General features: G+C 44.5%; 1 pseudogene; it reads right to left on the bottom strand.

Annotated features, from left to right (window-relative positions):
* The window catches only part of LOC138248893 (zinc finger protein 850-like), a 200,477-nt pseudogene that overhangs the window by 103,426 nt on the left and 79,909 nt on the right, over positions 1-17,142 (bottom strand).

The raw sequence follows: 17,142 nt of genomic DNA, 5'->3' as shown, positions 1-17,142 counted from the left end.
TCGTTCCTGCAGAAACCTCAGCTTCTTCTGTCCAGTAGAAGCTTCTTTGCATCCACAGCTGGCATTTCCTGGGCATATGCCCATCTCCGACTTGCTTGTGACTTTTGGACTTGGTCCCCTTGTTCCACGTGTACCCTAGATTGGAAATCCATCGTTGTTGCATTGTTGGTTTGTGACTCTCCTGCATTATTCCTCTATCACGACTTCTTTGTCCTTGGGGGAACTTTAGTGCACTTTGCACTCACTTTTCAGGGTCTTGGGGAGGGTTATTTTTCTAACTCTCACTATTTTCTAATAGTCCCAGCGACCCTCTACAAGGTCACATAGGTTTGGGGTCCATTCGTGGTTCGCATTCCACTTTTGGAGTATATGGTTTGTGTTGCCCCTATCCCTATGTGTCCCCATTGCATCCTATTGTAACTATACATTGTTTGCACTGTTTTCTAAGACTATACTGCATATTTTTGCTATTGTGTATATATATCTTGTGTATATTTCCTATCCTCTCCCTGAGGGTACACTCTAAGATACTTTGGCATATTGTCATAAAAATAAAGTACCTTTATTATTAGTATAACTGTGTATTGTGTTTTCTTATGATATTGTGCAAGTGACACTTGTGGTACTGTGGTAGCTTCACACGTCTCCTAGTTCAGCCTAAGCTGCTCTGCTAAGCTACCATTATCTATCAGCCTAAGCTGCTAGACACCCTATACACTAATAAGGGATAACTGGGCCTGGTGCAAGGTGCAAGTACCCCTTGGTACTCACTACAAGCCAGTCCAGCCTCCTACAAATGTGGAAAAGGGTTTATCAGCTTCAGACGACCATACACATTTTTCTTTTTTCCTCAACAACTTGGTGATTGGTGACACTGTCTGAGAGAATTGATTGATAAACCTGTGGTAGAAATTTGCAAAGCCTAGAAAGCATTGCACATCTCGAACAGTCCTTGGGGTAGGCCAATCAGAGACCGCTTGTACTTTTCTCTCAGCCATGACCATACCCTGATGGGTAAGGATGACCCCTAGAAACTCCACTGTGGTAACATGAAATTCACATTTGGTTAGTTTGCAGTACAGATGATGTTTTTGAAGAGCCAGAAGGATTTTCTTGACATGCTGGACATGTTCAGTTTCATTGTCAGAGTAGATTAGAATATTGTCGATGTACACTATGGCAAATAGATCTAGATATTCTCTAAGGACATCATTTAGGAAAAACTTAAATGCTGCTGGAGCGTTACACAGACCAAAAGGCATGACGGTATATTCATAGAGTCCATATCTTCTTTTGAATGCCGTCTTCCATTCATTCCCTTCTCTCATTCTGACCAAATGAGAGGTTCCTCTTAAGTCTAGTTTGATTTAAATCTTTGCTCTTTTGAATTGATCCAACAAGACAGGAATCAGAGGCAATGGGTATCTGTTCTTGACTGTGATTTTGTTCAAACCTCTATAGTCTGTACAAGTTCGAAGATTCCCATTAGCTTTTGGAACAAAAAACAAAGGAGAAGCTGCTGGAGATTTTGAAGGCCAAATGAAACCATTCTCTAGAAATTGATCTAAATATTTTCTGAGATGTTGATTCTCTTTTTCCGACAAGGCATACACATGACAACTCGGAAGGATAGCACCAGGAGTTAGATCAATCTGACAGTCATAAGGCCGATGGGGAGGCAAGGTTTCTGCTTCCTTTTCATCAAAGACATCCTTGAGCGATGAATATTAGGCAGGGAGTTCAACCTCTTGTTCAGCAGCGGTGGCTATGTGAGATCTACAAGTGTTAGTGACCTGAACTGTCTGGAGACACTTTTCATTGCACAACATGGAAGAAAAGATTACTTTTCGTTCAGACCATTTTATCTCTGGATTGTGGTAAGATAGCCATGGTAAACCAAGGATGATTCTGAAAAGATACTCCAACGTCGTTTTCGGAGTAAAATACTGTATTCTTTTATTCCAGCTTAGTATTGCAACCAACCCTGACAGATCCTTCATCCCAACTGCCTGCAAGCAGCTCTCAATATTCTAGCTTCTTCCCCACATAGCTAGGCAACAACATGTCACCACGTTCCACTATCCAACACATCTCCCCCTTTACCCACCCAATTTCTTTTTTTTTTTTTACAGCCCAACATATATATATATATCCTAATCTTGTTCTTTAACAATTTACTCTACACTATATATTTAACGTGCAAAACCCAATTAATACAAAACTAACCTCACTCGACTTACTATATGCTAAAAAAAAAATATTCTCATGTTATGTAATCCTTCAAATACGCAGGTCTCTTCACCAATCTCCTTTCCTTACACTCCTCCTTGCTCACCTCACTCCGCTTACCATCAACCCTCATACCCTTCCATTTTCGCAACTCTGCTTCATTACATTTTGTTATTTTGCTCTCATTCCACCTTTTACCGTCTTCCAGCTCCACACTATATTCATACACCTTCACCACCTGCTTCGGTATTGACCACTTAGACGCACCTTTGTTCTTTTTATCCCACACCCTAGTTCTCACCCAATCACCGATTTCCAACTTTTCCTTCCTCCAATCCTCCTTGTTTCTTCCATCATACACTTCCTGTCTCTCTCTCACACACCTCAACTCTTCCTTCTCATTCACCTTGCCTTTTCCTGCTTTACCCATCCACCCTGGCACAGCCTTGGTACATGGCTTTCTACCTTTTAACAATACAAATGGGGTCTCCAGCGTGAGGGAATGCGGGGTAGTGCGATAATTCCACAAAAGATTCTGTATTTCTTTTTTCCAGTTCAGACCATTTTGCACTGACAATTGTATATTTTCACTTAGCACTCTGTTGAACCTTTCCACCAGTCCATTTTCCCTGGGATGGGCTATAGCCGTTCTAACATGTTTTACCCCACACCTTTCTACATAGTCAACAAACTCCCCAGACGTAAATTGTGGACCATTGTCCGTCACAACCGCCTCTGGATAACCCCCTCTCCTCCATACCTCTTCACAAAACTCTATTACTGCGCTTGATCTTACATCCTTCACTACACTCACTTCAGGCCACTTTGAATGATAATCTATCATTACCACAACAAAAACCTTGTCGTTAGTGTCCAACAAAAAAGGACCACATATGTCCATTCCTACTTTCTGCCAAGGTTTTTCCGAAAATGGAAATGGAACAATTGGTGTCCTCCCTCCCACATGGGATTTATCGCTGCATGCACACTCCACACAGTTCCTTACGAACCTCTCCACATCTCGGTCCATCCCCGGCCACCAAAAATCTTCTCTTGCCTTCCTTTTCATTCCCGACATGCCACCGTGACCCTCATGTAATACTTCCAATAATCTTCCTCTCAATTTATATGGAACAACCAACCTGACACCACGCCTCAACAACCCATCTTGAATTGACAATTCTGACCATACACTTTTGAAATTTGCCACCTGGTTCGCATGATCTCCCAATTTGGACCATTGCAATCCCAAATTTTCCTTCAGCACTTGTAACTCCCCATCTTCATTCACTGACTTACGCCACAGTTCCTCACTAATTGCATCAGTCCCTACATCTTGGACACTTGCAACCATCCATTCTTCTTCTTCCTCATCTATTTGATTCTCAATTGGCAGTCTGGACAAGCAATCTGCATTTACGTTCTTCACCCCTGGCACATATCTCATTTCAAAATTATATTCTTGCAAACTGTATATCCATCTTGCCACTCTGGAAGATGCTCGATATGCACCCTTTGTCGTAAATACCTCGATTAACGGCTTATGATCTGTTCGCAGTTCAAATTTCCTCCCCCACACATAGTTCTTAAAGTATTTAACACCCCACCAACAAGCAAAAGCCTCCTTCTCGATTGCGGAGTATGTTGCTTCTGCTCCCTTCAATGTTCTTGAAGCAAATGCTATTACATGTTCCTTCCCTTTATGTGATTGCATCAACACTGCTCCAAGGCCATGCATACTTGCATCCGTATACACGATGGTATGATCTCCTGCTACAAAAGGTTTTAGTTCCACTGCGTTGATAATACACTTCTTTAGAGAAGAATACGCTTGTTGGCACTCCTTAGACCATTCAAATTTCTGATTTTTGTTCATTATAGAGTGCAATGGTTGGGCAACATCAGCAAAATTTTTCACAAATTTTGCGTAATATTCCGCTAAACCCAAGAAAGATCTTAGTTGGTCTTTATTTGAAGGAATCGGTGCTTTATCAATTGCTTCCAATAAGTTAATTTTCGGCTTTATACCATTTCCCGATACTGTGTGACCCAAATATTCGACACTTTTGCGCTCAAATTTACACTTCTTCATTTCCACCGTTAGTCCTGCTTTCTCTAATATGGAACATACCTTTCTCATTACTATATTATGCTCCCCTACATCTTTTGCCCATACCAACACATCATCTTGGAAACATCTTACATTTCTAATTTCACCCAACAAACCTTGCATGACTCTCTGGAACACCGCCGATGCCAATCCAAAAGGCATGCGTACATATCTGAACGCACCTTCAGGTGTTATGAAAGATGTTAGATGTTTTGAATCAGGATGTAGCATGATTTGGTGGTACGCATTTGACAAATCAATGGTAGAAAAGATTGCACCGCCCTGAATGCCTGCCAGCAGCTCATTTCTGTTTGGTATCGGGTGTCTATCCAGATATTTTCATTTAGATCCCTCAAGTCCACGCACATACGGATTTTTCCATTAGGTTTGCGTGCCAAAACCACTGGACTGAGCCATTCCGAGGACTCTACTTCCTCTATTACACCCATTTCCAACAATCTTTTCAGCTCACTTTTCAAAGATTCTTTTAATACTACTGGAACGCTCCTCACTTTGTGTACCTTAGGTACAGCTCCTTCCTTCATTATGATTTTATGTTGGAATCCCTTTAAGCACCCCAGTTTCTCGCCAAATAATTTTGGAAATTCTAACTTCCACCTAACCGATTTCTCGTCCTCACCCTCCACCGTCAACACTTGTTCTTCTGTATTTGGGTCCAGTATAACTCCTAAAGTTCTCTGTTCACTCCAACCTAATAAACATTTTCCACTCTCCTCTACATAAATGTCACTATAGATCTTTTTCTGTTTGAACTCAATCCCTCCTCAGAAACAACCTAATAAAGGTATTCTGTTTCCCCCATAACCCATCAGGTTCACCTTAGATTTAGATAATTGCACCTCACCTGCTTTTGTCCATGTCCCTTTATCAATTAATGTATGCGGGGAACATGAATCCACCCACATACTAACTGGTATACCATTTAATCCCACCACACATTTTGGTGATCTGTAATCATCATTTCCTAACATCCACACATTACTATAATCAGATGTACCCTCCGAAACTATAGCTTGCAGCATCAGCACCTCTACCTGTTCACTTCTCTCGCAAGCCTCCAAGGAATTCTCATTAAGTAAACAGTTTACATTTTTCTTGTCCCCCATTTTCTTCTGGTTACAAACTTTTAAAAAAATTCCTATTTTATTACATTTGAAACACTTGCTGTTACTGGCTGGGCAACTCATCGAAAACGCTAAATGCTTTACACTACCACACCTGTAACATTTTTTCCTCCCAGCCCTCGCACCATCATTTTCACACTTGATTTTATCTACCGCCTGGACCGTCATACCATTCTCATCCACATCATTTTTTTTCTCTAACTCCTTAATATATTTGGAAGTCACTTCTATGCGCCTTCCTGCTGACAACGCTTCATCCAATGATGGGTCCCTAAGTGATAATAATTTTTCTTGTATTTTCCTGTCCTTAGTATGGCATATTAGCTGATCCCGTATTATTTCCTCATGTAAATCTTTAAACTTACATGTGTTGGCTAACGATCGTAATGCACACACATACTGATCAACCGATTCATTTGGCGATTGGGTTCTCGAAAAAACTTATGTCGTTCCACAACAATACTAAATTTTGGTTTTGCTTACACACTGTAGGGGCATAGTGCTCATGCACCTATGCCCTCACCTATGGTATAGTGCACCCTGCCTTAGGACTGTAAGGCCTGCTAGAGGGGTGACTTATCTATGCCATAGGCAGTGTGAAGTTGGCATGGCACCCTGAGGGGAGTGCCATGTCGACTTAGTCATTTTCTCCCCACCAGCACAAACAAGCTGGCAAGCAGTGTGTCTGAGCTTAGTGAGGGGTCCCCAGAGTGGCATAGGACATGCTACAGCCCTTGGAGACCTTCACTGACATCAGGGCCCTTGGTACCAGGAGTACCAGTTACAAGGGACTTACCTGGATGCCAGGGTGTGCCAATTGTGGAAACAAAAGCACAGTTTTAGGGAAATAACACTGGTGCTGGGGGCTGGTTAGCAGGCGTCAGCACACTTTCAAATCATAACTTGGCATCAACAAAGGCAAAAAGTGAGAGGGTAACCATGACAAGGAGGCATTTCCTTACACAACCACCCCTCCCCCCCCCCCCAAACGAAAGAGGATGAGACTAACCTTTCCCAAGAGAGTCTTCATTTTCTAAGTGGAAGAACCTGGAAAGGCCATCTGCATTGGCATGGGCAGTCCCAGGTCTGTGTTCCACTATAAAGTCCATTCCCTGTAGGGAGATGGACCACCTCAACAGTTTTGGATTTTCACCTTTCATTTCCATTAGCCATCGGAGAGGTCTGTGGTCAGTTTGAACTACAAAGTGAGTACCAAAGAGGTATGGTCTCAGCTTCTTCTGGGACCAAACCACAGCAAAGGCCTCCCTCTCAATGGCACTCCAACGCTGCTCCCTGGGGAGTAACCTCCTGCTAATGAAAGCAACAGGCTGGTCAAGGCCATCATCATTTGTTTGGGACAAAACTGCCCCTATCCCATGTTCAGAGGCATCAGTCTGCACAATGAACTGCTTGGAGTAATCTGGAGCTTTTAGAACTGGTGCTGTGCACATAGCTTGTTTCAGGGTGTCAAAGGCCTGTTGGCATTCTACAGTCCAGTTTACCTTCTTGGGCATTTTCTTGGAGGTAAGTTCTGTGAGGGGTGTCACTATTGATCCATATCCCTTCACAAACCTCCTGTAGTACCCAGTCACGCCAAGGAATGCCCTGACTTGAGTCTGGGTTTTTGGAGCTGCCCAGTCCAGAATAGTCTGGATCTTGGGCTGGAGTGGCTGAACCTGGCCTCCACCTGCAAGGTGTCCCAAGTAAACCACAGTTCCCTGCCCTATCTGACATTTGGATGCCTTGATAGAGAGGCCTGCTGCTTACAGGGCCTTCAAAACCTTCTTCAGGTGGACCAGGTGATCCTGCCAGCTGGAGCAAAAGACAGCAATATCGTCAAGATAAGCTGCACTAAAGGTCTCCAAGCCAGCAAGGACTTGATTCACCAACCTTTGGAAGGTGGCAGGGGCATTCTTTAAACCAAAGGGCATAACAGTAAACTGATAATGCCCATCAGGTGTGGAGAATGCTGTCTTTTCTTTTGCTCCTGGTGCCATTTTGATTTGCCAGTACCCTGCTGTCAAGTCAAAGGTACTTAAGTATCTGGCAGCACCTAGTTTGTCAATCAATTCATCTGCCCTTGGAATGGGATGGGCATCTGTCTTGGTGACAGAATTAAGTCATCTGTAGTCCACACAAAACCTCATCTCTCTCTTTCCATCTTTGGTGTGAGGTTTGGGGACTAAAACCACTGGGCTAGCCCAGGGGCTGTCAGAGTGCTCAATGACTCCCAATTCCAGCATCTTGGGGACTTCCACTTTGATACTTTCCTTAACTTGGTCAGAGTGTCTGAAAATTTTGTTTTTGACAGACATGCTCTCTCCTGTGTCCACATCATGGGTACACAGGTGTGTATGACCTGGTGTTAGGAAAAAGAGCTCAGCAAACTGTTGTAAGACCTTCCTACAGTGTGATGCTATTAATGATGTTTGACCAATGACTTTGTGTTTCACCACTGCGCATATTAGTTGCTCAATGTTCACCAGTAGCACATTGTATGATTTGTTCAGCCTAGCCGCCTATTGGCTTTGACATGGCATTAGCCATTACTTTCGGTATTCAATTTAGCTGCCTATTGGCTTTGACATTGCATTATCCATTACATATTGTATTCTGCCTATTGGCTTTGACATGATATTAGACATTACATTTTGTATTCAGCTCAGCTGCCTATTGGCTTTGACATGACATTAGACATTACATTTTGTATTCAGTTCAGCTGCCTATTGGCTTTGACATGACATTAGACATTATATTTGATATTTAGGTTAGCTGCCTATTGCCTTTAACGTGGAGTTAGACATTGCAGTTGAGAATCCAAGCTGTATTTTTCCAAGCTGTGTTTTTCCACAAGATGAACCAAGATATTTTCTTCACACCAGACTAGACCTGGTAAGAGAGTACGTTTGGTGTTTTCCTTTCTGCTCAGGCTTGGGAAGAGGAGAAGTCTAGGAGATCTGGCCAGTCTCCAAAGGCTTGCATAGTTTTCCCGAGTCTGAGAGGAGGGGGCATGCTTTGGTAAGGATGGCTCGGGGCTTCAGAGAATTAGATTGAATCTGCCGGACTTCGGGCTGGAACTTGGTGCCAGTTGCCAGTCTCCCGTGTGGGTAGATAATCTCTTTCTCGCAGTTGACCGGAGTCATCAACCTGCAGACCCCAGAAAGATGAAGCTGTAAATAGTTTCTCACACGGTAAAGTATTTGTTTTGCTTTGCATTATATACATAACCTGCTGTGTACATTGCAACTGAGAAGTACTGAGATATATTTTGTTTTAATGCTGTGACTACTTTTGTGCTTGAAATCTAATAATTCGTCCCTCAAGAACTTGTGGGTGGGGAAGAATTGACAACAATAAAGGTCTTCTTTGAACTCAGAAGTGCATTCTTGATATGTTCTGTAAGCTCTGATACGAGATAAGTAGGAAAGCAGAACATACAGTCAGATTGCTATTGGCCAGAGAGGGTGTCTGAACAGATCACTCCATCTACTGAGCCATCTTTAGGGTCTGTGGAGAGGAGATCAGGGAGAGGTTCACTCACAGCTTCCTGGTCCTCATCTGTTACCATCAACAGATTCACATCTGCCCTGTCATGAAAGAGTTTGAGGCGGTTCACATGGATCACCCTTTTGGGGGTCCTGCTAGTGCCTAGGTCTACCAGCTAGGTGACCTGACTCTTTCTTTCTAGTACTGGGTAAGGGCCACTCCATCTGTCAAGATGTGCCCTGGGAGCCACGGGCTCCGGAACCCAGACTTTCTGCCCTGGCTGAAACTCAACCATAGCAGCCTTTTGGTCATACCACATCTTTTGCTTGCCTTTTCCATGTACTCTGCCATCCTGGAACGTAGGCCTAGTACATAGTCCACTATATCTTGTTTAGGCTCATGGAGAGGTCTCTCCCAGCCTTCTTTTACAAGAGCTAGTGGTCCCCTTACAGGTTGGCCAAACAGACGTTCAAAGGGGGAAAACCCTACTCCCTTCTGAGGCACCTCTCTGTAGGCGAAAAGCAGACATGGCAAGAGGACATCCCATCTCCTTTTGAGCTTTTCAGGGAGCCCCATGATCATGCCTTTCAATGTCTTGTTAAACCTTTCTACAAGACCATTGGTTTGTGGATGGTATGGTGTGGTGAATTTGTAAGTCACCCCACACTCATTCCACATATGCTTTAGGTATGCTGACATGAAGTTGGTACCCCTGTCAGACACTACCTCCTTAGGAAATCCCACTCTGGTAAAGATACCAATGAGTGCTTTTGCTACTGCAGGCGCAGTAGTGGACCTAAGGGGAATTGCTTCAGGGTATCTAGTAGCATGATCCACTACTACTAGTATGTATTGGTTCCCTGAGGCTGTGGGAGGTTCAAGTGGACCCACTATGTCCACATCCACTCTTTCAAAGGGGACCCCCACCACTAGAAGTGGAATGAGGGGGGCCTTTGGGTGTCCACCTGCCTTACCACTGGCTTGACAGGTGGCACAGGAGACACAAAACTCCTTTACCTTCTGGGACATGTTGGGCCAATAGAAATGGTTGACTAACCTCTCCCAAGTCTTGGTCTGTCCCAAATGCCCAGCAAGTGGTATATCATGAGCTATGGTTAGAATGAACTCCCTAAACTCCTGAGGCACTACCACTCTCCTAGTGGCACCAGGTTCTGGGATCTCTTGCCTCAGTGTAGAGGAGTCCATCTTCCCAATAGACTCTATGTGTTCCAGTGATTTTTCCTTTGGACTCCTCAGCAGCTTGCTGCCTAAGGCCTTCAAGAGAGGGACATGTTTCTTGCCCCTTACACAACTGTTCCCTTGTGGGTCCCCCTGGGCCTAAGAGCTCAACCTGATAAGGTTCTAACTCCATGGGCTCAGTTCCCTCAGAGGGCAAAACTTCTTCCTGGGAAGAGAGGTTTTCTTTCTCTTGTTGTGTTGAAGCTGGTTCCCCAGTCTTCTTGCCTTTTCTCTTGGAGGGTTGGGCCCTTTTTCCAGGCTCCAACACCACTTTTTCACCCTGAGCCTTGCACTGTGCCCTTGTCTTGACACACACTAGTTCAGGGATACCCAGCATGGCTGCATGGGTTTTGAGTTCTACCTCAGCCCATGCTGAGGACTCCAGGTAATTTCCAAGCAAACAGTCTACAGGGATATTTGAGGAGACCACCACCTGTTTCAGGCCATTTACCCCTCCCCACTCTAAAGTTACCATAGCCATGGGATGTACTTTAGTCTGATTGTCAGTGTTGGTGACTGGATACGTTTATCCAGCCAGGTACTGACCAGGGGAAACCAGTTTCTCTGTCACCATGGTGACACTGGCACCTGTATCCATCAGGCCTTCTACACTTGTCCCATTAATTAAGAGTTGCTGCCTGTATTTGTGCATATTAGGGGGCCAGGCAGCCAGTGTGGCTAAGTCCATCCCACCCTCAGAGACTAATGTAGCTTCAGTGTGAACCCTGATTTGCTCTGGGCACACTGTTGATCCCACCTGGAGACTGGCTATTCCAGTGTTAGCTGGAGTAGAGTTAGAAGTGGAACCTTTCTTGGGACAGGCCTTGTCTCCAGTTTGGTGTCCCTGCTGATTACAGCTATGACACCAGGCCTTTTTGGGATCGAAGTTTTTACCCTTGTACCCAAAATTGGATTGTGAAGAGGCTTTGGACCCTCCCTCCTGAGCAGGTTTTTGGGCCCTGTAGAAGGCTCTTTACTTTTTCCCTTGGATGTCTCAACACTCTTCCCCTGGGGAGTCTTTGTGACCCCTTTCTTTTGGTCACCCCCTGTGGAAGTCTTGGTCACCCTAGTCTTGACCCAGTGGTCTGCCTTCTTTCCCAATTCTTGGGGAGAAATTGGTCCTAGGTCTACCAGATGCTGATGCAGTTTATCATTGAAACAATTACTTAACAGGTGTTATTTCACAAATAAATTGTACAGCCCATCATAAACATTTGCACCACTGCCATGAATCCAACCATCCAGTGTTTTAACTGAGTAGTCAACAAAATCAACCCAGGTCTAGCTCGAGGATTTTTGAGCCCCCGTGAACCTAATCCTGTACTCCTCAGTTGAGAATCCAAAGCCCTCAATCAGGGTAGCCTTCATGAGGTCATAGGATTCTGCATCTTTTCCACAGAGTGTGAGGAGTCTATCCCTATACTTTCCAGTGAACATTTCCCAAATGAGAGCACCCCAGTGAGATCTGTTTACTTTTCTGGTTGCACAAGCCCTCTCAAAAGCTGTGAACCATTTGGTGATGTCATCACCATCTTCATATTTAGTTACAACCCCTTTAGGGATTTTCAACATGTCAGGAGAATCTCTGACCCTACTTATGTTGCTGCCACCATTGATGGGACCTAGGCCCATCTCTTGTCTTTCCCTTTCTATGGCTAGGATCTGTCTTTCTAAAGCCAATCTTTTGACCATCCTGGCTAACAGGAGGTCATCTTCATTGAGGCTGCCCTCAATGCTTGCAGAGCTGTTGGACTCTCGTGTGAGAGAAGCAACATCTCTGACTATCACTTGTGGAGACAGGGTTGGAGAAACCCTGGGCTCCCTATATAGGACTGGAGGTGGGAAATCCTCCACATCACTAGCTTCCCCCTCTGGGAAGGTATCATCAGAGGTGTTATTTTTAGCAAACTCTGCCAAGAGCTCCTGGAGCTGTACTTTGGTAGGGTTTGAACCAGTCTTTATCTTTTTGATTTTGCAGAGAGACCTTAACTCTGACGTCCTAAGATGGAGGTAAGGGGTGAGGTTGAGTTCCATCACTATCTCTTCTGCAGCAGACATTATGTTTCTAAAAGTTGGAATACTTTTTAAGAATCTAAAACTATCTCTAGAACTTAATTGAAACTTTTACAAAACTTTTAAACTCTAAAAGAAATGCTAACAGGGGCTAACACAAGGCCCTAGCAGGACTTTTAAAAATGTAGAAAAATAGCTCAAATTTCAAAACTCAGTTTCTAATGACAATTTTGGGAATTTAGTCGTGTGATCAGGTATTGGCTGAGTAGTCCAGTAAATGCAAAGTCTTGTACCCCACCGCTGATCCACCAATGTAGGAAGTTGGCTCTGTATATACTATTTCAAAGTAAGAAATAGCATGCACAGAGTCCAAGGGTTCCCCTTAGAGGTAAGATAGTGGCAAAAAGAGATAATTCTAATGCTCTATTTTGTGGTAGTGTGATCGAGCAGTAGGTTTATCAGAGGGTAGTGTTAAGCATTTGTTGTACACACACAGGCAATAAATGAGGAACACACACTCGAAGACAATTCCAGGCCAATAGGTTGTTATATAGAAAAATATATTTTCTTCGTTTATTTTAAGAACCACAGGTTCAAGATTTACAAGTAATACTTCAAATTAAAGGTATTTCACTTAGGTAACTTGTGAACTTTGAATCAGCAAAATAGCATGTACAGTTTTCACAAAAATGGCAATAAGCTAATTTAAAACTAGACAGTGCAATTTTCAACAGTTCCTGGGGGAGGTAAGTGTTTGTTAGTTTTGCAGGTAAGTAAACCCCCATACAGGGTTCAAAGTTGGGTCCAAGGTAGCCCATTGTTGGGGGTTCAGGGGAACCCCAAAGTTACCACACCAGCAGCTCAGGGCCGGTCAGGTGCAGAGGTCAAAGTGGTACCCAAAACACATAGGCTTCAATGGAGAAGGGGGTGCCCCGGTTCCAGTCTGCCAGCAGGTAAGTACCCGTGTCTTCAGAGGGCAGACCAGGGGGGTTTTGTAGGGTACCGAGGTGGGGGACACAAGTTAGCACAAAAAGTACACCCTCAGCGGCACGGGGGAGGCCGGGTGCAGAGTGCAAACAGGCATCGGGTTTGCAATGGAGTTCAATGGGAGACCCAGGGGTCTCTTCAGCGGAGCAGGCAGGCAAAGGGGGGGGGGGGCTCCTCAGGGTAGCCACCACCTGGGCAAGGGAGAGGGCCACCTGGGGGTCGCTTCTACACTGGAGGTTGGATCCTTCAGGTCCTGGGGGCTGCGGGTGCAGGGTCTTTACCAGGTGTCGGGTTCTTAGAAGCAGGCAGTCGCAGTCAGGGGGAGCCTCTGGATTCCTTCTGCAGGCGTCGCCGGGGGGGCTCAGGGGGGTCACCTCTGGCTACTCACATGGTCACAGTCACCGGGGAGTCCTCCCTGTAGTGTTGGTTCTCCGCAGGTCGAGCCGGGGGCGTCGGGTGCAGAGTGGAAAGTCTCACGCTTCCGGCGGGAAACGTGTGGTCTTTAAAAGTTGTTTCTTTGTTGCAAAGTTGCAGTCTTTGTGGAACAGGGCCGCTGTCCTCGGGAGTTCTTGGTCCTTTTAGATGCAGGGTAGTCCTCTGAGGCTACAGAGGTCGCTGGACCCTGGGGGACGCGTCGCTGTTGCAGTTTTTCTCGAAGTGGGGAGACAGGCCAGTAGGGCTGGGGCCAAAGCAGTTGGTGTCTCCGTCTTCTCTGCAGGGCTTCAGGTCATCAGTCCTTCTTCGTCTTCAGGTTGCAGGAATCTATGTTCCTCGGTTCTGGGGGGCCCTAAATACTCAATTTAGGGGGGTGTTTAGGTCTGGGGGTTATTAGCCAATGGCTACTGGCCCTGACGGTGGCTACACCCTCTTTGTGCCTCCTCCCTGAGGGGAGGGGGGTACATCCCTAATCCTATTGGGGGAATCCTCCATCTGCAAGATGGAGGATTTCTAAAAGTCAGAGTTACCTCAGCTCAGGACACCTTAGGGGTTGTCCTGACTGGCCAGTGACTCCTCCTTGTTTTTCTCATTATCTCCTCCGGCCTTGCCGCCAAAAGTGGGGCCGTGGCCGGAGGCGGTGGGCATCTCCACTAGCTGGGATGCCCTGTGGTGCTGTAACAAAGGGGGTGAGGCTTTGAGGCTCACCGCCAGGTGTTACAGTTCCTGCAGGGGGAGGTGAGAAGCAAAGATATAAAAATATGTGGAAAACTCCTATCCAATAAGTAAATAGTCTCTAAACAATCATGAAGAAGAAACAATATGATTGCATATATAAGAAGCTCATGCAAATATATACAGGACGTAAACCAGAACAAGAGAAAAATTTATTTGGATTTTACATTCAGAGCTGCAGTACATAAAGACCATAGATATACTGTCAATCTGAAAATGTGATATTTATTCCATTTAGGACAATATTTAATACATAAACTAAAAAATACAAATGGACATCAATACATGTTAGACATGTATAAATCAAGAAAAGAAAAAGAAAAAACAAACATTAAATTGGTGTACACAATAAATCCAGCCTGGGAAATTCCTAATGGTAACAAAAAAGTTACATCCAATCCTAAGAGTCAAACATATATAATTCCGTGCTTAGCCATGTAGTTCACACTGCTCGAAAAAGACAGTCAGAAACTCCAGCCCTCCTGTTGCCTAACCGGTATCGTTTGGCTTCCCGTAAAAACCTAGAAGAGGCACCTTGTTCGATATTGGAGGAAACATTTGAACTGTCACTGAGTGCTTCCCTTTCCTGATCACTGGAATTGATGGAAATTTCTGATTCACTCTCGGATGTTTGTCTATTAACCCCAATGTCACTATCTATATGTTTCATTGAAATGCCATCAAATCTTCTAGCAAATGTATAGACCCGTCCATTCTTGTAATCCCTGTCATCTCTTTGTATCTTCGTCATTTTCTCGGTCTTGATATATTGTTGGTGTTTATCTAAAACATCCTTTAGTATCTTATCATTTTTTTCCTTCACATCAGGTAAATTGAGATTAAGTACCTCTACTTTTAAGTCCTGTATTTCTTTGAGTAGTGTCTCCCTCTTGCATTCTGCATGTTGTACTAGTATCTGCATCATGCCTTTCGATGCCTCAAATAGTAGTTGTTCCCACTCTAACATATGTCTGGGAGACAGATCGTCAAACAAGGGGAATATTACTATTCTAAGTCCTCTTGGTACTTTTTTATCCAAAACGTATTTCTTCAGAACTGTTGCGTCCCACCAACGTGACAGTTCTTGTTTGCGTAATTTTTCTAACCTAATGTATTTTTTCTTCATCCCTTCAATTTGATTGGATGCTGATCCTGCTCTAGAACTCATATCTGACTTTTGACTAAACATTTCAGAGAAAATTTTGTCTCTATCATCCCCAAATGTATCCATATTTGGCAACAAGATTGGTGAGAAGCACCTCCACCCAGTACAGGCTTTGTTACTAGCCACAGAGTGACAAGGGCACTCTCCCCATGTGGCCAGCAACATATCTGGTGTGTGGCAGACTGGTAAAACTAGTCAGCCCACACTGGAAGTCGGGTATGTTTTCAGGGGGCATCTCTAAGATGCCCTCTGGGTGTATTTCACAATAAAATGTACACTGGCATGAGTGTGCATTTATTGTGCTGAGAAGTTTGATACCAAACTTCCCAGTTTTCAGTGTAGCCATTATGGTGCTGTGGAGTTCGTGTATGACAGACTCCCAGACCATATACTCTTATGGCTACCCTGCACTTACAATGTCTAAGGTTTTGCTTAGACACTGTAGGGGCATAGTGCTCATGCACCTATGCCCTCACCTATGGTATAGTGCACCCTGCCTTAGGGCTGTAAGGCCTGCTAGAGGGGTGACTTATCTATGCCATTGGCAGTGTGAGTTGGGCATGGCACCCTGAGGGGAGTGCCATGTCGACTTAGTCATTTTCTCCCCACCAGCGCATACAAGCTGGGAAGCAGTGTGCATGTGCTAAGTGAAGGGGTACCCAGGGTGGCATAAGACATGATGCAGCCCTTAGAGACCTTCCCTTGCATCAGGGCCCTTGGTACCAGGGGTACCAGTTACAAGGGACTTACCTGGATGCCAGGGTGTGCCAATTGTGGAGACAAAGGTACAGGTTAGGGAAAGAACACTGGTGCTGGGGCCTGGTTAGCAGGCCTCAGCACACTTTCAAATCATAACTGGGCATCAGCAAAGGCAAAAAGTCAGGGGGTAACCGTGCCAAGGAGGCATTTCCTTACACTTTGTTTTATCTCCTTGAAGGGCTAGATTGTTTGCTCCATCCAGCAGGCAACTTCTTGCATGCAGGTTCTGAGGTTGGAGACTGCCTTGACTGAATCTACACCCAATCTGACTAGTAAATGAGTATCAATGGTACATATGGAAAAAAAAGAGATGCTGAACAACTCGAACTGAAGGTGGCTGTGGGCATATATAGATTAATAAGGTTAGCACTCAAGACCAAACACTGTGGAACTCCTGATGTGATTGGCTTCACTGCTAAACAGTATTCAGCAAGCCTCATCATTTTGGAACAATCTTGTCAAAAAAAAAAAAAAAGGTAAACTATTCCAGAAATTTCCCTGCAATGCTAATGTCTTTTAGCTGCCTGAGCAAGAATGTGAAACAGTATCAAACTCCGCTGGAAGGTTTAATAATACCATGACACCCACACTATCTTGGTCTCTGGTCTGCTTGATCTCATCTGTTACTATACAGACCCCTGATTTACCTTGTGTAGCAGCTGGTTGGATTTTAAAACCCCATCAGCTGCTTACTATGCACTAGGGCAGTGATTCCCAACTTTTGATTACCGTGGACGCCCACTTAATCACTAGTGGAAGCAGGGGACTCCTACCTAAACAATTTCTAGGATGTGAACCTCAACAAAAGACACAACTACAGAAACAAGTATATGTCAAAC

The sequence above is a fragment of the Pleurodeles waltl genome, chromosome 8 (assembly GCF_031143425.1).
Source record: "Pleurodeles waltl isolate 20211129_DDA chromosome 8, aPleWal1.hap1.20221129, whole genome shotgun sequence".
Classification (NCBI taxonomy): domain Eukaryota; kingdom Metazoa; phylum Chordata; class Amphibia; order Caudata; family Salamandridae; genus Pleurodeles; species Pleurodeles waltl.
The sequence above is the reverse complement of the archived record's forward strand: the minus strand, read 5'-3'. Positions and strand labels throughout refer to the sequence as shown.